Raw genomic sequence first — 25,366 nt, 5'->3', positions numbered from 1 at the left:
GTGTTCATTCTTGGATCTTATTGGCCTCTAGTTTGAGGTCAGGTTGGTAATGTGTTAATTAATCTAATATTTATGTAGGGGTTGGCATGGGCAAAGAGGTGGGTGGGCACGCTTGAGATGCATACTGCCAGCGTCCAAAGACCCTTGCAGTTACGCCCTTCCAGGTATCCATGACTGGAGCCCTCTCCTGCTGAGACGTGAGGTCCTTTTTCTTTGGCAATGCCAGAGGTTGGCAAATGGTGATCCCTGAGCTGGTGTCTACAACCCAGAGCCCGAACTCTGAGCATGTGTGTGGAGCTGTCCCTGGTAAACACAACACCCATCAGATAGCACAGCAAAAACAGGTTGTTGTGTGGAGCCATTCACTCCTTGCAGAAAGGGCTGGATGGAAGGGGGCTAACCTTGAAATCGAGGGCAGTGACTTCTGGGTCAGATGTGTGTCTGGAATACCAGGATGGAGAGAGGAAGGTGGCTGGCAGGGTTTGCAGAGCTTGATGGTATTGGAATGAAGTTCCCAAAGGGCAAGAAGGCACCGTCCTGGGGTCATGACGGGGCCTCGTGATGGCAATGAGGAAGGGTGTGTTTGCCGTTAAGCTATTTAAGCATTTTTTCACAGCGTCAGAGGACAAGGCTGGCTTGTTGCTTCATCTCAGCCCTTCAACTTCAGTTCTTAGTGTGACCCACACAAGGAACTGTTCTGAGTGTCTCAGTAGATGACTTCTAGCCCCAACTAGCAAGTCTCCCAACCACACTACTGATTTTGTAGATAAAGAGTTTAGCTTTATTTTTGGCGGTTGAATTTGAATTTCGTTGCTATGATGGACTTGAAATATGTCTCTGAGTGTGGCTCTTGTACCATGTCCATCGGAATCACCTCAGGGGAGGGTTGTTGAAAAATGCTTATTTTCCCCAGTCCCATTATAGACAGAGAATTAGAGGTTCTGGGATGGGACCTAGGAATCTACTTGTTAAAAGTCCTCCAGAGTGAGGCTGAGAATGTTCCTTTTAAAGCCAATTTCTGGCATTGGACGGGGATAGATGTGTTTGATGGCCTTCTAAAGCCCAAGTTTGAGTGAATTTCCCCAGCGGCAGACCCCTGGTTCTCGGAGCCTCAGTTTCTCCCTCTGACAGGGGCAGGTTCTGACTTCACTTGTTGCTAGGCTGGAGGGATAGGAAATTAATAAGTGTAAAGAGCTGTGCAGCTGGTGCAGCCGGCTTGGGAGAGAAGGGACGCTCTTAACCCTCCCACCCCGAAATCTTCCAGTTAATTCTGCCGTCGCCCCTCTTCCCCAGCTCTGTGGGCCGCGGCCCCTTTAACAGACCTGACCAATCGCCCACCCATTTCCGCGGCTGCTCTTCGGCGCGCAGGTGGGGCTGGATTGGCCAGGCCTGGCGCGCGGTCTGCTCCGCCCCCACCGCTCTCTGGTTGGCGGCGGCTGCCGTGGGCGCGGGGTGGGTCTGCCGGCGGGGCGGGGCGGCCGGTACCCGGGTGGGAGGGCGGCAGGACAGCGGCCCGAGCCGGAGTCGGAGTCGAAGCTGGAGCCGCGGCGGTCGCGGAGTACGGACGCGAGCGCAGTACAATGAGGCAGCCAGTGGGTCCGGGGTGAGCGCGCCCGGGGTCGGGCGGGCTGTGGAGAAAGCACCCGTGGAGAAGGCCTGGGCTGGGAGCGGCTGGACCACGCAGTGTCCCGGGTACGCCCGGGGGCCGGTGGCCGTTGGTGCGGCAGGGCGCTGGGGTCGGACACCTCAGGGCCCCGCCCTACTGTCATGGCCCGGGTGTTGACAGGGAGGCCCACCCGCGACGCCCCCGGAAGAGCCCTTTTTTCCCTTGGGGCCGTGTGGGGCGGTTTGGGCTTAACCCCGGCAAAAAGTGCCCGCCGGCCCGGCCCCCTAGCCTGCCGTCTGCGGGCTCTCGGCTCCGGGCTCGGGTCTCAGCCACGGCCAAGGAGAACCGTCCACACGGGAACTAGGAAAACAGCTTGTAATTTTAGGAATGGGGCCCCGGGTTCCTGCCGTCCCCCTTGCCCACGTCGCGAAATGCTTGGAAGTCGAGAACCGCAGTTACTTTTACGCGGATGACAGGCTCTCTGCGCCTCGGGTTGTTTTTCTGCAACTCCTGGAAATCGCGGGTGGCGGTGGGGTGGTTTGCATGCCTTAGACATGAGGCGGCGGCGTGCTGAAAGCCGGGGATCGTAAGGTTAACAAGTGACATTGGGCTGAGGCCTAACGCCAGGTGTCCTGCCCGGGGCGCGTGTGTGACGGTGGCGGCGGTGGCTGCTGGTGAGCACCCGAGGGAAACGGTGGGACGGGGAGAAGGAACGAACAGCCGATTTCAGTTGCACCGCGCATGCCGCCCAGAACGCACGGCTGACGCGGGAGTTGGTACAGGGGAGTTTCCCGTTTTGAAAAAGGTTTTTTGAAAACCTTAGCCCCTCACTGGGGTGATGGTTCCTTCGTCGGTTGTTATGGTTACAGGGCATCAAATGTAAAGGAAAAGTCCGTTTCCACCCTCGCGCTTCTTTCAAAGCTAAGAAGTACTTTGTCACTACGTTTTATGGACACTGCACAGGGAGGACGTACTCTTTCACGGTTGTAGGAAAAGCCTGGGCTCCTTGAAGGCGGGGGTACAGTACCATATGCATGTTGAAGTCCCAGGTCTTGTACCATGGCTGCTCTGCACAAGAATTGAAAAGAACCAGGCTTTTCCATGTTTTGATGATCCTCATCACAGGACTTAAAGGGGTCCTTTCAGGAGCCAGATGTAAGCTGGAAGGGAAACAATGAGGGACGTTTATATGGAGACCAGTAAGGGGAAACGGAGGGGCACATGATCTCTCAGCTCTGGGATAGACGGTTTGAGGAGTCTAGGTTTGTGGGGAGCTGGGCGACACAGTGAAGCTTATCTCACAGGAGGTATCGGAAGAGTGCAACTGCCATTTCTGTTAGCTATTACCCAGCCCTTAGAGTAGTTCAGGATTCTTTCAGAGTCTTCCAAAAGTTGGTAGTTGGTCTAAACTTACGGAAAACAAGTACGCTTCCTGAAGTGATGGGAACAGAGTGGGATTTTTGCCATATAGTCTTTCTTTCACATGGGCCTCTCTGGGAGTGTCAGTGAGGGCTTGAAGCAGGGGTGTGGAGGGCTCTGGGTGAGCTGAACTTGCCCGCACGTTTATCTCTGGGGAAAGGTGCTGTGCCAGAGAGGAAAGTGATTAACTGATTCGGATCAGACGATGGCGGTAATTGAGACAACTGACAAGTAACTGAAGGGCTGGGGCAGATGAGAGCGTAGGGCAAGTGCAAGTGTTTGTGCTGGGCCTTGAGGTTTGAAGAGCCTGTAGAAGGCCCGTGTGTGAGAGGATTGGAGACATAGCATATACCAAGCATCTTGTGTGTTTATTAGAATTATGTTTTAACATGCTTCTGGAGAAGAAGCGGGAAAGATGAGGGTTTTGGTAGAATAAATGTATAGGCTGTTTTGGAGTTTTGGGCAAAAAGAAACTGCTTGTAGTCAAAAAAGTTCAACTTATTTTTATTGAGAGTCAGCTGTATGCCAGAATCTTCAAGGCATTATGGGTACGATGGAGAGGAGAAAAAACAAACCAAAAAAAAAGCGGGTCAAGAGTTTGTTTCTACACGTCATATGATTCGCCTTCCCTTCAAGTCAAAAGCTCTCATCTTTTGAGGATTTTCTGAAGCTCTTGAGGAAAGAAAAAGGATACATGCACAGAATATTACTTAATATAAGAGCAAAACAGAACAACGGGGAACTTCTTCCCACTGTAGATTACTTTTGGTATCAAACTAAACCTTCAAAGGCAGGTTTTCCCTCTTAGGTTTGGTATAAAACTATCTTCATCCTCATATGTATTGATCAGTATCTTGGGATGGTGTTAAGTTCCTGTTCTTTCTTTTTTTTCCCCTTTCCCCTATCAATTCATTTATTCAAAAGTTTGGAAGTTCATTGAACAATTCCTGTCCTCCAGATGCTTCCAGTTCACTTTCTTTGCCTGGGTATCCCTCAGGGTCTGCGTTCTTCTGTCTGAGCCTGAGGGTCCCTGTTGGGAATTGTTGAGGTCACAGGAAATGTCTGTTCTTTGATTCTGTCCCATAGTAGAAGCAGAAGGCAACTAGTTTAGAAAAGAGAACATTTGTTGAAGTCTAACTCTGCCGTGTACTTTCTCACTTTATATATCTCTCTCCCTTCCAAAGCAGTCCTTTAAGGGAACTAGATGGTGGTGGCCTCATTTTATAGAAGAGGAAACTGAGGCTGAGAGCCGTTCAGTAACTTGCCCAGGGTGGTAAGCTGGTTAGATGGTGGTATCAAAGAATTTCAGTCTAGAACTTTCTGATTCTAAAACATGCTTTTTTTTTTTTTTTCCATTGGACCACGTTGCTCTTTCCCAGAAGAGGAACAGCAGTTTATTCAAGATAGTCTGTCACAGTGCCTTCCTTGGACATACAAAAGGTCAGGTTCAGAGATTTTCAGAGAATTGCTACAGTTAATGTATTCGTGATGGAGCAGGAGTTAGCACTCATGTCCTGCCTCTCTGCCTGGTGCATTTTTGGGTAATTCATGTGGCCATTGGGAAATCTGAGTTTACTGTTGTGAAAAGGTGATAGACTTACCAGGTCTGTATCCCAGTGTTTCCATTTACCAGCTCTGTGACCTTGGGCAAATTATTGTCTCTATCCCTCAGTTTCTTTATCTGTAAAATGGGACAATATTCACATTTCAGCAATACTAAGACAGTACAATTTGTTTCAACATTTCTGAAAAAAAAAAGTATCTTATAATCTATGTGGTTTACAGTTGTAGTTTGGCAGTGACTTCCTTTTTTTGTACATAAAATAATGGCGTGTCTTACAATCAGTGGGGTTTTAGATTAGATGCACTATAGGTGTACATTCTCTATAGGTCATTGTAAGGATTACACGAAGTCACTCGTGTGCCTGGCACATAGGGAGCATCCAATAACAGTTGATGCTGTCGAGTGACAGATGTGCAAACTGGTGGGTGGCTCTGGCGAGAATCTCATAAGATTTGCCACTCAGAGCCCAGGCAATAATCCATGATCTGTGGGCCAGAGGAACATTTTCCAGTTTGCCTGGAGCTCTGTCCTTTGGCTGACTCTTGTCCCCATGAGAAGCATTAACTTCAGGAGCTAACAAGCCATGGACAGACAGCTCCCTTTGTCCTGCCTATTCATTAAAGTCTTTGTCAACTTTAAATCTCAAGTTAAAAATAAGTGTCGTTATAAGAAGATTGGAAACCTACACTGGTAGGAATACTCTTACATGTGAATTTTAAAGCACCTCAAGGTTACCTACAAGATTCTGTGTTGCCCCTCTCCAGACTCTTTATAACGCATAGTTGCATTGCATGAACTGTCCATGAGACCCCCCTAAACAGAAGGATGCTGAAGGATACTGGCACTGGGTGCGCCAGCGAGAGCTCTGGAGTTGGCACCAAGAGGCCTGCTCCCAGTCCTGGGGCTTTCTCCTGTTCCTGTGTGTGTTCTTGGGCACGTCATTTCACCATCTGGGCCTCCGGATCTCTTTTCCAAGATCAGGACTTGATTTCTTAGTCTCTTTCCCCCACTCTCTCCAACACTGTGTCATAAATTATGTGAGTTTATGAATCGAAGGATCTGAGAAGTTAAATAGTTGATAGGAAATTACTTCATTCAGGACTCCCAAAGTCTCACTTGGGTGTTTGTGATAGTGCTTTATAAATAAAATAAAAAAACAAAAAACCCAACAACCAAAAAAACAGTAGGCAGATGGTAACTGTATGAGTAATTATCATTTAAGGAGAATTGCTGTATGCCAGGAGCTGTTTCTGCTTTTAAACCTCACATCACCCTATGAGTTGTAGCTACTATTACCAATCTTATTTTAAGATGAGAAACTGAGGTTCAGAGAAGTTAAGCAACTTGTCCAAGATCACAGAGCAAGGACATTGTCATGTGCCCTGCAAGTTTTCCCAGTATCAAAGGATTCCCCCTGCTCTGAGGTCAAAATTCCTAACCCTTTATTGTATACTGACACCTGTTTAAATTCTGAGTTCTTTTCAGGACATCTGCTATGTATCGGGAGACCTGTGTTATACCTAAAGAATAGCCCCTATGGGAGTTGCCGAAAACTTAAGTCCTTGAAAGGAAAGTGTTTTTCTTTGGTGAACAAAAACCATAGGCCAGGTCCCTGTGAGCATAAGTGGAACTGTTCCGAGGAGATTCTAATCTTTCTATGTAGAGCTGGTGGGATGGGAAAGGTGTGTGGACTTCGAAACAGCTAGGTAACCTTTGTTGGGTTTGTCTGGATGTTGGTTCTAAGGGCTCGTCCCTAAGAAGATGATTTGAACTAACAAACAGAGTGCCTCCCAGCTTATCCTAACGGTTGAGTACAGCACAGGGCAGGAGACGCTCTCTTCAGTCATAAGCCTATTTAGGATTTGAGATTTAAATCCACCCCTTGCATTGCTCCTGCAAATAACCTCTCAGAATCACAATATGCATTTTATGAGTTTCATTTCTCTTTTGTTACTAAAAGCTGATATACGCTGGCCTGTTCTCTTATTCAATTTTAAGTCCTTTCTTACATCTAATGGTGTCTTTTAGGCAGTGTTCTTAAAGCTGGTTATAGTTATCATTCGGGCCTTGAAATAGAGAACTTAAAAACTTTCCACTGAAAGGACTGACAGAACAATGGCTATCAGTCATTCAACAAAAATTTGAGCATCTTCTGGAGCCAAGTATTGTGTTTGGCGTTGGGGGTCCAGTGGGGAGCAACACAGATAGATGTGTCCCTGCCAGCGCATGACACATTGTCTAATCTGGACAAGAAAATAAGTCAACAGACATATGCATCATACATATTAAAGTTGTGATAAGTGTGAAATCTCCTTTCTCTGAAGAAAAAGAATAGGGCACTGCGACAGAATAAAGGAAAGAGACCACCAACTGGGAGTGTTGGGAAGAGCATTTCAAGAGAGGGACCAACATGAGGAGGGGCAGAGAGGAGAGGGGTAAAGATGGGAAAGGCAGGCAGGCAGGTCCCCGGCAGAGCAGCACAGGTAGAGGGGCAGATCGGGGGCTCAGGAGCCAGACACTGCTTGAGGGGCCTTGGGAATTTCTCAACTTCTCAGTGCCTCAGTTTCCCACCTCTGAGTGACTGTGAGGATTGAATGAACTACGTAGTATGTAGAAAACCTCGAGAGCAGTGCTGGTGTGTACAGGACGGGCTGTGGGTAAGGGTGTGCTGACTCCCAGGCGGTGCGGAACTCGACCTAGAGTGGATGAGCTTCTGTTCTTGGTCACCATTTTCCATCATTCCACGTGTAAAGTAACCACAGGGCTGAAAGTAAGACCAAAATGGCTAATCGGCATGTCTGCGGGAGGCGCTCTAAGGTAGCTTGGCGTGGGACGGTCTGTAATGCTCTAACCTTTGCGCACCTGTACCTGGGGCATCTTCCCTACCTGTAGGAGCCTGTGCAGTGCGTGCAGTGCCCAATGCACCTTGAAGCAACCTTGAAGCAAGGGTGAACCAGAAGCAGTTGTTCTGCTCCTTCCTGCAGTTGTCTGCTTTAGTGCTTGGATATGGAAGGTAGATTTTTAGCCTTTTTTTTCCCTGCTAAGAGGAAGCAGAAGCCAGTGGCCTATTACCAGGGGATCAAACATGGCAACTCAAAGCTGCTATGTGCAGTACCTGCCTAAACCCCATCTCCAACATAATTTGGTGTGGTGCTTTGTCGCCCAGAAGAACAACCACACCTTGGGATCATACAGGAGGAGAACATCATAAAACAAATCGCTGGCTTTGGTTCCTTGGCTTGGCTTGGCTTGGATGTTCAGTACAATACTATGAACCCGGCTGTATCAAAGTTTATAATTATCCTACAGCGCATTTGTTAGAACTGACCAAATGTGTATACATATAACTGAATGAGTTCCTTTTGAAAAAGAAACTTTTATTCTGGAAACATTTTTTAAATTCACAAAAGTAAAGAATAATGTAACGAACCCTATGTAGCTATCACTCAATTTCAATAATTATTGACATTTTGCCAATCTTGTCCTAAGATATTCACATTTGAAGCATTGTTGGTGGACTTTCTGTCACATATAAATGTATCTTTGGAATATAAAATCATATGGTAGATATGGTCCTAGGGAAAAAAATTTCTGCATGCTGCAAATTATAGGATTGGTGTTGCAATTCAGAATCTGAAATGAACATTTCTTGGAAGCCCCTTATAGACTTGCTAATGAAAAGTAGGCATAAAAAAATTAGAGAGCTTTCAGTTAATCTATATACTTACTAAATATTGACTGTATTGGGCAGTGTGTGGGGTATATATGAAAAGTAAGACAGTCTCTGTCCACGGTGACTCATAAAATCATGTCACTTTCTTCCCCACAAGGAATCACAAGGTTATTTTCAAGCATTCCTGGCAAGTGAAATTTACACAAAGCCCAAACTATGAAAGTGACTAAAAGGCAGTATTTTAGTGGTATATATGAGGTTCAAATTATAGCATTCACTTGTAAAATCAAAGAGGACATAGTCAATATGTTGCAAGTCTCTTCTGTGAAACTTTTGTGTGTTTTTTAGTGGAAATTTAAACCAACCATGTGAAGAAGCCCGTAGCAACACCTTTGTGGACTTTTCAGTAACGTTGGACGTGTGCCACACCTGTGCTGTCAATCTGGCGGCCACAAGGCGCCTGTGACTACCGAACACTGGAAAATGGCTGGTCCAACTGAGAAACTGAGGTTTTAATGGTATTTCATTTTAATTAATTTCCATTTAAATAGCCACATGTGGCCACATTGGGCAGTGTAGCTCTAGGGTTTATAAAACAGTAAGTCTCTGATAGGACAGAACCCAGCACAAACTAAATTCGGCAACAAATGAAAGAGCACAAATGTAGTTCCAGAACTCAGTACATTTTAGAGAAAAGGGGTTTGATTACATAGAAGGAAGAACTGCCTGTTGGGGTTCATGGTCTTCCTGTAAGAGTAAGGTTTGGTGTTTAAAGACCTGGAGAGGTTAGATTTGATGCCGGATGTCTGCTGGGGCTGAGGATCTTACGAAACGAGGAGTGAATCAATCTCCCGAGTGGAAAGTGTTTGCGCTGCTTGTTGCGTTGCAGATTGTCTCTAAGAGGTAGAGAGGGTCTGCTGAGCGGCTCGGGTGAAGGTTTCCGGAGGTAGGATGACCAGCTGCGGGACTCGTATTCGCTGCCGGAAGCCTTTAGAGGCTCAGCGCGGCCATGCCAATGGCCTTGGGCACCTCTTTCTCCCCAGCATACAGCAGATGCTTGATAAATATGTTTCAAAAGTGGATGACGTTTTCAGGAATAGATTTAAGATCAAATAAGGAGAATGGCTTTAAGTTTATCTGGAAATTCTGAAAAACAAGTGCCATGGGAAATTGAATACAGTGGGCTGAGGAGTATGTACAGCCAGTGTTTTCTGCCAGAGGAAATTGACATTTCTCTTGCTGCGAATGCAAGCTGGCCTTTATCTAGTCCTTAGCAAGTGTTGATTTTTATCTGGAAACATCTCTCAAACATTCTCTCTTTCCGGTTTCACTGCCACCACTATAGTCCAAACGACCATCTTTTTTTTTGCTTGGAAGACAGTAGCAGCCACTGCCTCACTGTTCTCCCCACAGCCACTTCTACTCCTTTCTAATCTATTAACACCACTGCAGTCAGGGTGGTTTTAAAAATTCCTGATATGACTGTTGTGTCCTTGCTCAAAACCCTGTGAGGGCTTCCTGTTGCTCCTGGGATAAGATCCACATTCTGAACCTGTTCTGACAAGTGAAGTGTGATCCAGCCCCTCCTGCTTCTACTTCTGCCTGTGCCCATGCCTCTCTCCTGCTGGTTTATCGTATTCCAGGCACCTTTCTGTCCCCATCTGGAAGGGAGCTAGGCCTTTCAGGAAGGCAACCACCTGCTCCCTCTTCAGGAAGCAGCTCCGCCCCCTCACCTCACTCCCTTCTTCTCTGGTCCTTCATAGCACTTCCCACCTTTCTGATGACACATTCATTAGTAGACGTCTGCTTTTACCCCTCCTCCACAGGGCAGGGACCTTGTTGATTTTGTTCACCATTATACACCCAGGACCTAGCACAGCATCTGGCCCATTGCACAAGCTTCTTAAATGTTTGTTAGGTGATGAATGAATAAATGCATGCAAGCACACTAATAAACAAGGGGAAACTTGAGGAATGCTCTTTAAAAGTTGGGTTTATTGGAGGGATTGAATAGTTGTTAGAGTAGAATAATTTAGGAAGGGAAATAAGGGGATGGAAAAGAGTCCATGGGGATCCATTGGTGGAGCTGTCCAGTGGATTTAGAGTTGTCCACGAAAGAAGCATGTTCTTTGTCTTTGACTTGGACTTGAAAGGCTTTCACCTGCCAAATTACAAGGGTGGTCCTCTTGTCTAAAAAGGCTTCCTGTCCCAGCCTCAGGAGACTTTGCTCTCACTGAGTATGTCGTTGGTAGCTCGGGGCTCCAATGTGAAACCTGAAGGTTGGAGTGTTCCCTGCGCAGCCCACAGCCAGGGATGTAGTAATCTTCCTCTCTTTCTAACGGTAGGGGTTCTGCCGTTTGTGTGTGTCTCTCCCCCCTCCCCCCCCTCTCTCCCTCTCTCCCTCTCTCCCTCTCTCCCTCTCTCCCTCTCTCCCTCTCTCCCTCTCTCCCTGTCTCCCTCTCTCCCTCTCTCCCTCTCTCCCTCTCTCCCTCTCTCCCTCTCTCCCTCTCTCCCTCTCTCCTTCTCTCCTTCTCTCTGTCTTTCCCTCTCTCCCTCTTTCCTCTCTCTTAACCTGCTCTCACTGCCATTAGCAAACGAGGATACTGTGCCCGGAGGGGGTGTTGGGCAGGTGTTTGTTAACAGCCCTAAAGAGGCCTCTAGGCAGCAGGAGGAGGGAATCTGGGCTCCTTGGTAGGGAAGAGGCGTCCTGGTTTGGGGAGACCAGCCCTGCAGACGGGGAGACTTGTTCTTCCTAAGGCCAACTTCTGGATGAGGGGAGGAGCCTCCCAGTGCTGGTTTGATCCACCTGTCACATGGGAGGGATTCACGGGAGACAACAGGGTTTTTACCGGGAAATTGGAAGTTCTGAACAGGAAATGGAAGGACTTGAGGCAGAGATAGTGGTTACATTTCTCCTAAAACTTCTGTCTGAAAGACAGAAGTGATACGGGATGTCACCAGCTGGTTTCCCAGGTCATGTTTTTGTTTTATTTTGTAAGGAAGGGACTGGTTCCCTAGACCAGGGCCTCTGATAACCAGAGAGGAGGTATTTCCTGAAGACCAGAGAGATGTGTTCTCTGGGAGAATTTCAAGTCTGGTTAAATAGGCTGTAAGCTGCATATTAAGGGGACAAACGAGAAAAATATACAGGAAAATCGCAGAACCAGATACCATAGAGACCTGCGTGGCTCAGCAGTGTAGGCACCAAGCGATGCCCGGGAACTCTCACGTGGAAATTAGCATCACCGAAGCTGGTGAGAACCCACTGAAGGAGGGCGTCAGGTATCTGTAAACTCATGCCTGAGGGTGAGAAGCTAGCGCCTCCGTGCACTGGAAACCTTAACAGCACAGCCAGGTAAATACGATCTGGTGGTAAGTTGGATTGGAATAGAGCAAAGTAGGATGGGTACCCCTGGCTCCAAAAGAAAACCCTAGGAGAGTCACTGCGTGCCTGATCAGGGCAGGCTGATCAGTGGGAAGCGTTTCAATTTCGATGGAAAGAGCAGGGGGCAGGTTATATCGTTGTAGGGCTCTGCCTGCCAGACTGAGGGGGTAATGATTGTTTTTCCATAGACAAATTTTAAGAGGCCCCTGGCAGGTGTGGTAGACCATGACTTATTAAAAGTGGACCATGTGGTCAATTCTAACGTTAACTTGCTGATAATTTTATCTCTGAGAGCAGGTAGATGGGAAGTGTGTGTGTGTGTTGGGGCTGATGCTGCTTAGACCTAATGATGACAAATAAGGAAAAGCCAGTTGACGGTGTGGATGGGGTAGAACCATCCAGAGGATGAGGGAGCCTGTGACTGCAGCCCAGAAATCAGCACAGAGCTGGGATCCACGCAGGCTGGCTCCACAGTGCCTGCTCGTAACCACCACAGCCCCTGGGCTGAGCACCTCCCACCTTATGTCCCTGTTTCCTTTGACAAAAGAATGGAACTGCCTCTCACGGAAGCTGGAATGGGAGCCATCTTGGTGTCCTCAAATCCAGATGCCTGTTAGAAATGACCTCTTGAATATTAGCCTACAGCGATGACTAATCTGATGTGGGCCCTCCTTCATTTCCCATTTACTTCTGTAGAGTTAAGAGCAGAGAAACTCCAGTACCTGTGCTGGGAGGTCTGAAGGGAGCTGTCGTCCCTGGCTAAGTTCACAGGCAGAGCAAAGTACTAGAAAACCCATGGGAAAGGGCTTGCTTTTGTTTTAATTTCCCTGGGTAGGCTGATGTCTGTGGGGACACGATGAGCGGCATTCGATCCTGATGGGGTAGGTTACTACAGTAAAGCAGGAGCATTAATTTCCTTTTTTTTTTAAGGTTAAACCTTGCAACAGAAATGACTATTGATCATGTCTGAGCCAGAGACCAAATTCATTTGGTCAGCCTAGCGTTTGTCTTAAGGCTTGACTGATGGGGAGGGTGGCAGAGGCTTAATAGCCTGAAGTGAATTTTATTTCATGAGGTCTGATTTGTGGTACAAAAATCTTGTGGAGGGAAAAAAACAACTCTTAAGCTTCTGAATTGGTGATGAAGTTGTTTTGGCAGCAAATGTAGCAAGTACAGGGCCCAGAATTTTCTGGGGCTGATGGTCCAGAGAGCTTTTCAGCTATATGAATTTATAATGCCAAAGTATCAATCTCAAAAAATAAAATTTAAAACATTTTTAAAATATTTTTTTTGACCCACAGCTTAGAAGTCTTCCAGGAATTGCAAGTTTGACTAGTTCTAAAAAACCTAGTCCTACTGTGGCCTGATAAGAATTTTAGCCATTTTGTGTTATCTGTCAGAGTTGACCCATGAATTTCAATTTTCCCTCCCAAAACCGCTCTCCTGCTCCTCCTGGGTTCTCTTTTACGTGCTACAACGGAGTGCTGCCATGCTACAACGGGGTGCTTTGTCGCCTCCCCCAACACTGCTGAGTAAGCACCGAGCTGGTGGGAACTGCTGATTGGTTAATGTTGATTGAGATGGGAGCTTTATAGCAAGCTGAGGAAAACAGGTGGGATTTTTTTTTTTTTGCCACATTTTTCTATTTTACGAGTTTATACAAGTGTCCAAATTGGGATTTAAAGTGGGAATGATAACAATTGTCACCCCAATAAACTTTGGGGAAAAAAAAGTAAAAGAAAGTGGGAATGAGAGGTTTTTGCAGCGGTAAACCAGGGGCAGGTACTCGGTTCAGCCCTGTCATTTCCTATTTCCTGCCTGCCATTGCAGGGGACCCATCATTGTCTCTCAGTGGTGTGATGCTATTGCTAAGGGAGGGATTGGCCCTGTGGGACAAGCAGGAAGCCCGGAAACTGGCTCTAGGAGCCCTCAACCAACCACGCTGATGATCTCAAGCCAAATTCTTTGAGGCTTGAGAAAGGGCTGATCAAATAGGTTGTCCCCACATTGAGTTCACATGGGCTGGTCATCAGCAATACTTAAGCATTCAGCAGGTGACACTGCTTAGAAGACAGAGGCTGTGCTTGGGGACGGTCACTGGGCAGGTTCAGACTCTTGCAGTGAAAGTCAGTCTTCTGTGAATTTCTTAAATGAAGTCCTTACCCACTTTGCCATTTTTTTTTACTGAAAGTCTTTGAAAAATCTTAAAGCAAGTACTATTTGAATGACAAATTCTTTTTTTTTTTTTTTTTTTTTAAGATTTTATTGGGGAAGGGGAACAGGACTTTATTGGGGAACAATGGTCAAATTGTTGTCCTTTCAATCTTAGTTGTGGGGGGTTCTGTTCAGCTTCAAGTTGTTGTTCTTTCAGTCTTAGTTGTGGAATCCCTTGCGGGAGTCGAGGAATTGAACTGGCAACCTCGTGGTTGAGAGCCCACTGGCCCATGTGGGAATCGAACCGGCAGCCTTCGGAGTTAGGAGCACGGAGCTCTAACCGCCTGAGCCACCGGGCCGGCCCTGAATGACAAATTCTTAATGATAGATGGTTGGTTAGGTTCTTTTCTCCCAGATTATTATTTTTTCTCCCAGATTATTAATGCCCTGTAAGTCAATGTGCCAGTTTTTCTTTCTTTCTTTTTTAACTTAAGTAAGCAGTTAAGTATGTTAGGGAATTTTAATTTGCTTTTCAACTTTTTGGTTATTTGTGGAGTGTCTATAGGAAGTCACAAGCTATTTTTCCATTAATATCTTGGTCCCAGGAGTAAAAGTACCAGCGAAGCTTTGGGAGGCTCTAGAAGATTGTCATCTTCCTGGAGCAGGACCTCACCCTGCTCTCTCTCTGTCCTGCCCAGGCTCCCAAAAGACCATGCACCTACCATCCAAAGGGGATAGATCAAAACTCTACCCTTCCTCCTCAAAACAATGTCATAAGTTGTTTAAATCAGGGCTTCTAATCTTGGGGGGTGGGGGAAGGAAAAATCAGGGTCTCTTGCAAATTGAATGTGAACTCTTGTGGGTGTTTTGTATATGTGTTTGTTCCTGGTTGTGGGTACTTGGTGGTCTTTGATATGCATCAGGGTTTCAAAAAGCTCTAGAAGCAGCAAGGTTAAGGAAGAACTCCAGCTCCAAAGTCTCTTGTACCTCTCTTCTAAAACACTGTATTACAGCCAGCTTTTTAGAATGGATGAACAGAGAGGAAGAGCCCAGAGCAGGTCACAGGGCCTCTTTTCCTTTTCTTGGGTTTATCCTGTATACTACCTTCTCTTCTTCCTCTTCCTCCTCCTCTTTTTTTTTTTTCCTTAATGCATTCTGAGTTAATCTGTTTCTTGTCATTGGCTTTTCTGTTAGGTCTGGTAATTCTTGTTCCCAGAAAGGGGGCCATGAGGTAGACAGAGGGCCAGGGGGCTGGTCCTCTCAGCCCTGGGACTGGACAGTAGGCCCTGCCCCTCCCTGGAATGCCTGGGGGTCTCAGATCTCTCTTTCCAGCCCAGAAGGCTTGCATTATCCAACTAGAAAGGAATACACATCTGCCATCGCTGTTACTGGCTCCCTACTTTCCTCCTGGACCTCATGTATGTCCCATGATGGTGAGCTCTGCTCATCAAAGTGTGATTCTGTTTTATATCCCTTATGCCATCTTTGCCAGAGGCAGAAAAGACAGAAGTTATTGCTTGCAGGAAGTCCATTCTTCCAGGGGCAGGTCAATATGTAAGACAACGGTGGTGACAAATGCATGTTACTGCAACAGAACCCTGTTAGCAGGAATTCAAGTCAAAGTCGAGGATGGTAATTAAATGAAGTCCTTACCCACTTTGCCATTTCTACCTTCGGTAGTGTAAGCTTCTTCCCCTCTCCTAATTTCTCCCCCAGTGCTCGGGGTGGGGGTGGGGGTGGGGCAGGGATGTAGCTCTGAAAGGGTTTTAGAGGAAGGGCTACTTCTCTTGCCACTTCAGAGGATTCAGGATTCGTTAGCCCCTTGGCAGCACACCATGTGAAGGTGGGTGTGTGATCCGTGTGGCTCTGCTTAGGAAACCAGATCTCTTAATTGATAGAGCCACCTCATGAGCTAGTAATGCAAGCTGTTGGTAATTACGAAAAACCTACCGAGAAATTCATCTAAAATTAATGAAGAGCCAGCACTGTGGGTTTTAAATACAGAGGAAGTTATGGCGTTGCCTGTCAGTTATCTGAGGATAGATTATTTCCTGCCAGTCTTTAAGCCTTCATCTGGCTTCCCTTTGCTCCCCACTGTGCCTGTGGGCCCCCTTCCCACTCCACTCCAGTCGGTTTACATTCCTCCAACACAGACCCATTTTAATGATACGCTACAACAAAAAATGCAGAGCATTCCCAAGTCAATTGTTTGGGATTATCCATTTCCCTTTCTTTTCTATGAAGACAAAGAAGTGAAAGAGCCAAGGTATTTAAAAGAAAACAATAAAATATGTGGAGAACAAAACTTGGGAGTGAAAACCAGCTGGAAGAATAGAACATGTCAACTTTTCTTCACGTGGATTTTTAAAAAATGAGCATTGTTCAGTACTCCATTGTTTATGTATCTCAGCATTTGAAGGTCTCTAGAGCAGCATTTACATATACTGTGATGAGTGGTTAAGATATTTTGAGGCTAAAATCTTTACTGCTTTGGTGACATTTACTTTATAGGCATACCATCCCTTGATTTCATAGAAGGATCTCTGGTCTATATGTGCTTTTATGTGACCCAAAAAGGAACTAGCTATTCCATTGAAATAGATTTCAATTAGGATAATGGCTTTGAGACATTTCACAGTGGTACCTTTCTTAGACTCTTAAGGTAAAATTGTCAAATTATAGCAAATAGAGTTAGAAATTATTTTGCAATTTTCTCAGCGGATGGTAATTTTTCCTTCTGTACATTTGGTCATCCTGGAAATAATAGTATAAAGGTACCTTTTTCTAAAATTGATTATTTTCCAGGTACAGTGGTACCTTGTGGTTTAGAAGAAATGGTAGAGAAAGATTGTAGTCCAGGAGAGCAAGCAGAAAACAGTCATTTTCAGCCTCTCTTATTGTACCTTTGGCCACATTTTTGAAGAAAGACCAAGGCTTGCCATAGGTGTGAAAGAATATTGGTAACTGGGTAGATGTGGAATGAAAGTGAGATTTTCAGAGTAATAAGGTCACTTTCCTCCATGGCTTGTAGGAAAACGAAGGATTTGTGATCACAACGGGTCCAACAGCCAGAGTTGATGGAAATACAGAGTTCTTATAATCTGTAGGACATTTAAATTTGTATGATATTTAAATTTCCATATCAGAAAAAGCTCATAGAGGGCAAGAGTTTATCAAAATGAAAATAAAATTTAAAAATTTTTTTGAAAAGTGGGAGGGGGAATGGACATGATTTCCGAATTCTCCCACTTGAAAATACGAGTATATGTTTTTAAGATGGTACCTTGTGAAAACTGCGTATGCTGGATTCGTGTCCTGATTTCAAATCCTCTGCTGCACTCGCCAGTGGGTCTCCTGAGTGGGACAAGCTGGGAGTGATGGTGATTCTGATGCAAAAGGTAGGCCCTGAGCCAACAGGTCTAAATCTGGAATCCTGTTGGTGGTAACAGCTCTTGCATTTCCACTTCAGACCCCCTGGTAGATGGTGACTTGCAGAGGTCACCATCTTTTATTTCTGCCATCAAGATCTAAGATGTCACCACCACCCAAGAGTATTCCCCCCCTTTCCTGAAGGATCGTTTTCTGTGGTGGTATAACTGGATAGGAATTTCAGTTTCCTAAAAGAAATGCATTTCTCCAGCAGAAACATTACACAAAGTGGTTGTATGGAAAGGAGAGGCTCCATGCCCACAGCCCTCAATTAGGGAGGCTTATGTTCCTGGAAAGGATACTAATGAGTAGAGATGGTCTGAGTTTTAAGTTAGAGCTGCCTTTCTCACAGCAATACTGTTATAATACGTGACATTCTTCAGCTAAAACCTGATGCCCAATTTCTAAAAATACACTCAACTGTAAATGATATGTTTATCTTCTGTACTAGATGGAACTTTCTGAAAAGGACATAAACAAGTTACCTAGGTATTACACGCAGTGTTTATTCATTTGTTCAACCAATACATATGTAAGTGCCTACTCTGTACAACACTGAAGACACAGCAGTGAATAAACACAGTTTCTGCCCATAGAAAGCATGTATTTTTTGGGACAACAGGCAACAAGTAGCCATACAACACAATGTCAGGTAGTAATATTGTTCTGAAAAGTAGAGAACAAGGGGATCGGGAGGCTGTTCTAGGATGAGGGAGTCAGGACGTTCTTTCTGTGGAGGCGTTTGAGCGGAGTCCTGCCATGATTTTTACTCCACCAAATTTTGGGGACTGATAATCATCTTTGGAGCCACAAGAATTTGATGAGGCTTTTTTGCAGAGATTTTGCCTGATTAATTTGAAGGACCTTTTGAGGAGTTGGGACTTGGGTGTCCGTGACCTTTTGAGAGAGTGACCCAGCCTCCTCTGGTTTGGTGCCCTTTTTTTCTTACTGCCAGTTTTCCTGCGGCAAGAACAGGAAGAGCGATGAGGTTCCTGCTGGCCTCTTGGCTGTACTTCAAAGCCGACTGAGCATCTCCCATCTCTCTAGGTCTGCTTTGAGCTGGGCCGCTGACCCAGCTTACTGATGGTATGCGTGCCCAGTCTTTAAAATGCGTGACCTGTCTTGCACCAGTCACTCCACAGGTCTGACCACCTGAATGCTTTCTCTGGAATGGTCACCATGTTCAGAGGCCAGCTGACCTTCGCTTGGCCCCCGGTCCCAGAATTCTGGGGCCTGGGTACAGGGTGAAGGATTGGCCTAAGGCTATTTTTTTTTTCCCTGAATGTCATTTTTTTTCAAGCATTGAATTGCAAAATTATAAAACAATCTTGTAGGAAGCAGTGTACTTCTGCCAGTGATGCTGCCACTGTTCAAAATAGTTTTCACCCACGTGACATTGTTAACTAGCCCCATAGCTATTCTCATTAGCTCAGAGTCACAGGGCACATTAGTAACCAGTCTGCATATAGGCCTGCAATTGACAGACCCATTGTCATAAATCTCTAATCCTCACAACACACTATTGTTGCTGCTACCGCTTTGAGGCCAGGAAACTGACTCTAAACCCGTCAAGGCATGAAGAGGACTAGCCATACAGGAAGAAGCCTGGATTGGGGCTTGTATAGAACTGCTTTCACCCCACACACATGCTGTGAGGTAGCATGAGTTATTTTCCTGTTTTGTCCATGGAAATCTTTCTGAAGCTCAGAAAGGCTAGGTAACTTGGCTCAGGTCACACAGCTGGGGAGGGGCAGAGCTAGAGTTTGCTCCCGTATGTCCGAGTTGGAAATGCCTGTTCTTTCCACCCTACCTGGCACCTGCCTTACCCGCCTGAGGCCACCTGCCTCTTGCTCCCTTTTTCCCTCTGTACCTCCACCTCTGCCCTCCTCCTCTTCAGTGTCACCTCAGCCATTTTTCCCAGTAGCTGAGCCAGCGGCCTACCTGAGGCTGTGCCAAGTGCAGGGTGTTGTGGGCTGGGCCGTGGGGCGTGCGATGCCAAGTTGAGAAGTGCTGCTATCTTAGATAGCTGAAACGTTAATAGACTTTAAAACGTGTGTTGACAAAGAGCTTTATACACACGAGTACATACGTGTGTGTATGTATGTGTATACATATATCTCAATAGTGGAAAGTTAAACTCTATATCACTAACATATCAGACATACATTTATAATTTTAAGCACTGTAATCACTTTTCTTACCAGTTTGTTTTTCCCTTCAATTATCATTTGCAAATTGCCCCATTTCTACCGTGTTTCCCCAATAATAAGACCTAGCCAGATAATCAGCTCTAATGCGTCTTTTGGGGCAAACATTAATATAAGACCCGGTCTTATTTTACTATAATATTAGATCAGGTCTTATATTAATGTCTGCTCCAAAAGACACATTAGAGCTGTCCAGCTAGGTCTTATTTTCAGGGAAACACGGTATATAGTGTACATACTGGCCATTTGTAAGGACTATGTAGTATTTCCTGTTAGTTCGCATAGAATCCTTGGATGACCATTGAGTTGTTGAGCTTTTGTGGCCTGGCAAGGAATTTCTTGTAGCATTATTTCTTTAGGAAAGTAAGTTCCGAGTTTGGCTTAAGAATAGGGGTTTTTGAAAAATTGTTTTGTAAGTTAGGGGTGGCTTATTCACTGTAGTATCAGTGGATTTTGGCTAGAAACATGCAGTAGACATTTGATGGAAAACAAACATTTGTTTTTTCCAGGTCTGAGTTTATACTTTGATCTGAATTTTATAAGCACTTATAACTAAACTTATAAAGCTTTTTTGGGTGTGATTTATATGTCTAGCCAGGTAAAACTTAAGAAACTGAAGCAGAGAGGATTGAATTGACAAAGACAACTCTTTAAAAATTAAGGTCATCTTGAGGCTAAGAGTGTAATTGCAGAATTGCAGATGATGATAAAAAATGCTTTTCGGAATAAATATCTTAATATTCAACCTCCACAGCAGAAGACTGGGACCGAGGACATAGCTGCTTCTTCCCATTCTGGTCTTGGGCATTGGGAAGGGAGTTACGCGTCTGCACTTGCTTGAGTTCCATTTCTGTCCTTATTAGTTACAATGCCCTAGGCAAGTTTCTTAATTTCTCTGTCTCAGTTTCCTCATTTGCCAAGTGGAAACACAATTTCCTGCCTCGTAGGGCTGTGAAGATTAAATGAAGAGTGTCTTGATGTGCCTGGGACATAAATCTTCAATAAAAGTTAATTCTCTTTTCTTTTAACTCAAAGCTTTGAGTGAATTAGTGCATACTGGGTGAGCTGTTAGGGTGATACAAAGACCCCTCACTGATCATTTTAGAGAGCAGTTATTTTTCCTTCTTCATTTTGAAGTTTCTTGTTGCTGCTTATTTTAAATTTGGATGCCAGAGTTTGCAGAATTTTTGTGTGTGTGGAATAGGAGATGGAATTAAATTTCTCTTGAAAGATGTATTCCAAAAAGTTGAACTTATGCAAATATTTCTGAAATGGTTTTATTTTATGTGTTTCTTGCACAGTATTGTTAGAAGTTCCTGATTCCAAGAAAATCCTTCATCATGCAACAAGTTCTCTTTCTGCTGGTTTTCAGTTAGTTGTAAGGAACCATTAGTCTCCTGTCTGGCTGAACATATAATAGTATCAGTTACCGAACCAGAACTTTCAGCACCTTTCTGATGTCCACCCTTGGAGGTCACCAAGTGTTTGACTCGAAGGTGTCTCAAACTGACCCTACTACATTCCCCCTAAACCCGACCTTCGTCTTGTTCCCAGATTTGGTGAATGGGGACACTGACCACTGGACTTCTTGTAAACGCCAAGTCTTGCCAGCCCCAAACCTAAGGTTTGTTCTAAGAGCACCTTCTGCCTCACTCCAGACCCTGCCCTCCGAGTCCTGTGCATTTCAGCTTCTAACTCTCAAGTCCCTCCTTTTGTCTCTACAGCCACCTACCTTGTCTGGGCACCATCGTCTCTCACCTGAAATGTTGTAGGAGTCTGACTGACCTCCCTGAACCCCTTCTTGCTTCCCTCCAGCTGCTGTCACGCTGCAGCCAGCCTCCAGACCACATACAGTAGCCCAGGCGCTCCCCATGGACCCTGGGGTAAAGAGCAGTTCTGCAATGTGGCCCTCAAGGCCCTGCCCACCTCTCCTGTCTCGCGCTATGTACACTGTTTGGCATCCAAGGGGTTCTTCGGATTCCTTCATTAGACTGTGCTCCTGCCTCAGGTTTCTGGCGCATGCCATTCTCTCCTCTGGACCGACCATGCTACCATCCCTTAGCCAACTTCGACTTACCCTTGGGACGTCAGCCCAGGGACCCGTCTGTGACTGACGCGCAGGCTGACTAGGTCTCCCTCTGGCTGTGATCTCTTGGCACCCTTCGTGTTCCTTCAGCGCTCCTGCACAGGTTATTTGATTGTCTCTCCCTTAACCCTCTCACGCTCCCTGAGGGCTACTCGAGTGCTGTGCTGTGTTCCAGCACACACACAGAAGGGGGTGTGCAGTGTTTGGGGGGTTTTATGATTTCAGTTCATCCAAAAGAACATTTACTTCTCGATAGCAATGAATTAGAAGGGGTGAGGCAGGATAAGTAGTCCTGAGGGCTGATGGAGGCTGGGTTTCATTTTGGTGTACACTGTATTTACTGTACTAGGAGGAAGGCTTCAAAATACGGAGCGTGTTTCCTTCATTGGGTGACGATTATCCCAAGCTCTGAGGGGCTGATGCCAATAGAGACTGAAGTACTTTTAGCCTGTTCTTTGAATTATTACGAGTTTGTTTTTTAAATTAAAGTTTATTGGGGTGACAACGGTTAGTAAAGTTACATAGATTTCAGGTGTACAGTTCTGTATTACATCATCTATATATCACATTGTGTGTTCACCACCCAGAGTCAGCTCTCCTTCCATCACCATATATTTGATCCCGTTTACCCTCATCTACCACCCCCTCCCCGCTTTCCCTCTGGTAACCACTAAACTATTGTCTGTGTCTATGAGATTTTGTTCCTTTGTATTCCGATTTTTAAAAGCCCTTTTCGGTGCTTTCCTGAGTTGTCTTTACACTCAGGGTCCCTCCAGAATTGATGCTCCCCCTGGAGAGAGATGGCGGATATCTCTGTCTTTCAGTGATGGGCTTGGTAGGCAGCCAATAAATGTTGACGGAGGGACCTGTTTCTTGGAGCACAGCGATCTGTAGAAGCTTCTGTTGGCTCTGAATTGGTCTGTCCATGGGAGTGTCTGAATGCGGCAGTGTGGGGCAGTGGTGAAGGGCGTGGCCTTGGAGCAGGCGTCCTAGATCTGCCAGTTAGTGCCTTTGTTGTCTTGATAAGTTGCCTAAACCACTTTCAGTCTTTTTCCTCATCTGTAAAATGTGGAAATAATAACAGTACCTACCTCACAAAGTTGTTAGACTTAAATGAGATATTGTTGGTAAAGCACTTGGAGGCCTGGCCCATGTAAAAGTTAATTGTCGTACTGGTTCAAAATCCTACTGGTGCATCCTCACCGATTAAGACTGTCTGACTTGGATCTCTATGGCCCTGGGCCCTCCTTTCGTCCAAGAAATAATTCCAGCTGCTTCAGCTGATTGGCTCATGTACTGCTCAGTACACAAATAGTGTTCTTTACCATCGAAATTTAAATGGCTGTCAAAGTTTTTGGAGGAAAAAACGCTGTATTTTCTCAAGAAAAGAATAATCATGATGCATATTGATTTAAATAGAATAACTGCCAAACAGATAGGGTCTTTTGAGAACAAGCCATAATATTCCCTTGGTGTACTTTACTCCGTCATACCCACGGGGAGAGAGCAGTGTGGTTGATCACAACATTTCTATGCTGTCAGTGTCCAAACTTGACAGTTGGTGAAGTGCGGTCCCGTCTTTTCTTTCTCCCAACAATCTGAGAGGTGCGGTTTGACAGGTGAGAAAATGCAGGCCCAGTGAGGCCGCTCCTGAGCTGGGGCTCTCTGCAGGAAGCCTCCGCTGTCCCAGGCAGCATGCTCTTGGGTGTCGTCTGAGTGGAATTTAATGGGATCCTAATTGCAAGTGGATAGCCAGAAAGTTCTGCTCCTGTTTTGTCATTTTGTTTTGGCAGAGAGTACTCTCTGAGAACCCATGTAAGCTGGAAGAAAACAATCCACCAACAAACTCAGCACTAATCATCTGGGAAGCAGGACACTGCTGGTTGGCAGTTAGTGGGTCTATGAACAGAAAAACACCAAGCTCACAACTTTACAGCCTTCGTTTCTTTGAAACATCCGTGGAGCCCCAGTCTGGCCATCAGGTTTATGGTGCCTCTAGGCCTAGATGGTCCGCTCCAAAGCTGTGTGCTCGCATTTCTGGTTATGAAGTGCTGCTTGTGCTTATTTTCCCTGATCTGCCAAGAAACAGCTCTCTCCCTTGTTCCTTTGTGCATCCACGTTTCTTTTTTATTCCACTTGCTTTTTATTTCGGTCTTCTGTCCTGCTTTGGGCCTTGAGACAGCAATGAAACAGACCTTCAGGAATGGGCAGCTGTGGGGGCCCTGTCTGGGGTCACCTCTATACCCTGGGTCTGAGTTAGGAGTTGCTAAGATCAGCCCAAGGAGGTGAGGCCACGACAAAACAGTACAGGTACCGTATTTCCTTGAAAATAAGACCGAGTCTTATACCGTATTTCCCCGAAAATGAGACAGGGTCTTTTATTAATTTTTGCTTCAAAAGACATATTTTAGAAAAAGCATATTTTCAGGGGATGTCTTTTTTTTCATGTACAACAATCTACATTTATTCAAATACAGTCATGTCACCTTCTTCTGGAACATCGTTATAACGTACTAAATGCGTCCATCTGGCTGACGATCTCAACTGGGGCTTAATTTTGGGGAGAACACCGTAAGTATATCAAAGATCAGGAGCAGAACTCAGTGCAGTTCGATTGTGTCCTGTACCCGTGGAAGCAGCGGCCCACCTGACTCCTATTTAAGATGTCTAAGTAGTTGATTGATTGACCTTGATGGATATAGGCCTTTTTTATTATGTAGGTTCAGAGCAGTAGCCTCTTACAAAGCAGTTGTCTCTAAGGTGGTGCCTTCTAACGTAGGTATAGGCTGGATTAACTAGTTACTGGTGCCCAGGAATAGCTGGTACAGTATCTTCAACTGAGCTCCTGGTGATTCCATCACCTACGTTTCTCTCTCTCTCTCTCTCTCTCTCTCTCTCTCTCTCTCTCTCTCTCTCTCTCTCTCTCTCTCTCTCTCTCTGTGTGTGTGTGTGTGTGTGTGTGTGTGTGTAATGCATTACTGATATTCTGAGTTGATTTAGAGCAGTGAGTCTCAATTTCATGGTACATATTGGGGCATGTGTGTGCCCACATAGGCTGTGAGTACTGGAGAATTTTTTCTAATAATATGTCTTCCTGTCCCCCCTCCTCAATTATAATAAGCCCTGTGATGGGGATGGGTGGCTGGGTCATCTGTGTGAAGACCTTTCATAGGACTTTCTGGTACACCTTCCTCCCACCCTATCCCAAAATGCATCTGCCCTTTGAAAATGAGGATTAAGAAGGTGATTAGGGCTGGCTGATCAGTGGTCCCACCACAGTCTACTGGGCGGAGCTGACCTAGGCTGGTGGTTCCAACCTGGCATCTGCAAAGGAACCCGTGGGAGCCAGGGGTCCATTTTCATTTCAAAAGGCTTAATAGAAACTATATGTTTACCCAGGATAAGGACACAAAAGCTACCCAAATCATCAAGTTTCCTTGCTTTTGTTTGGATTGCAAGTCTGTGTGGTATCATGCTGATTCCAAGTTCTGATTGGCCGTGGATGACATAATAGGAATTTCTCAGACAGGATTGGTCTAACTCTAGACATTGTTCCTAGAGCTGGTATCAGGTCTCGTTTCCCAAACTGAACATACTCACTACTTTTAGAATGAGGTTGACCTTGAATGTGAATGCCCTTGACTATCAAAACTAAGCAACTGTATTGTTTCTTGCTTACTTAGCTATGCTTATCATCATCACACCTGTGGCAGTGATTTGATTTCATAATGTTGTTACGAACCCTTCATAAATGAATTGTTGGGTGAAATTTGGATCAGCGTTGAAATGGAAAAATTGTAAACAGAATTAATCAATTGCAGTTAAACATCATTTGTTAGACTC

General features: G+C 45.5%; 1 protein-coding gene across 7 annotated transcripts in view; it reads left to right on the top strand.

The window, feature by feature from the left end:
* Positions 1-1,465: 1,465 nt before the first annotated feature.
* Positions 1,466-25,366, top strand: part of TEX2 (testis expressed 2) — a 92,465-nt gene continuing 68,564 nt past the window's right edge. For 2 of the 7 annotated variants that reach the window (XM_019732891.2, XM_019732887.2), the window contains exon 1: positions 1,466-1,603. The gene's annotated coding sequence lies outside the window, so the exon portion shown is untranslated. Of the gene's footprint in view, positions 1,693-4,404; positions 4,466-25,366 lie in introns of all 7 variants that reach the window. The other 5 variants (XM_019732888.2, XM_074320454.1, XM_074320452.1 and 2 more) reach the window with 5 other exon arrangements.

Source organism: Rhinolophus sinicus, linkage group LG15, assembly GCF_036562045.2.
Source record: "Rhinolophus sinicus isolate RSC01 linkage group LG15, ASM3656204v1, whole genome shotgun sequence".
NCBI classification, from domain to species: Eukaryota; Metazoa; Chordata; class Mammalia; order Chiroptera; family Rhinolophidae; genus Rhinolophus; species Rhinolophus sinicus.
The sequence above is the reverse complement of the archived record's forward strand: the minus strand, read 5'-3'. Positions and strand labels throughout refer to the sequence as shown.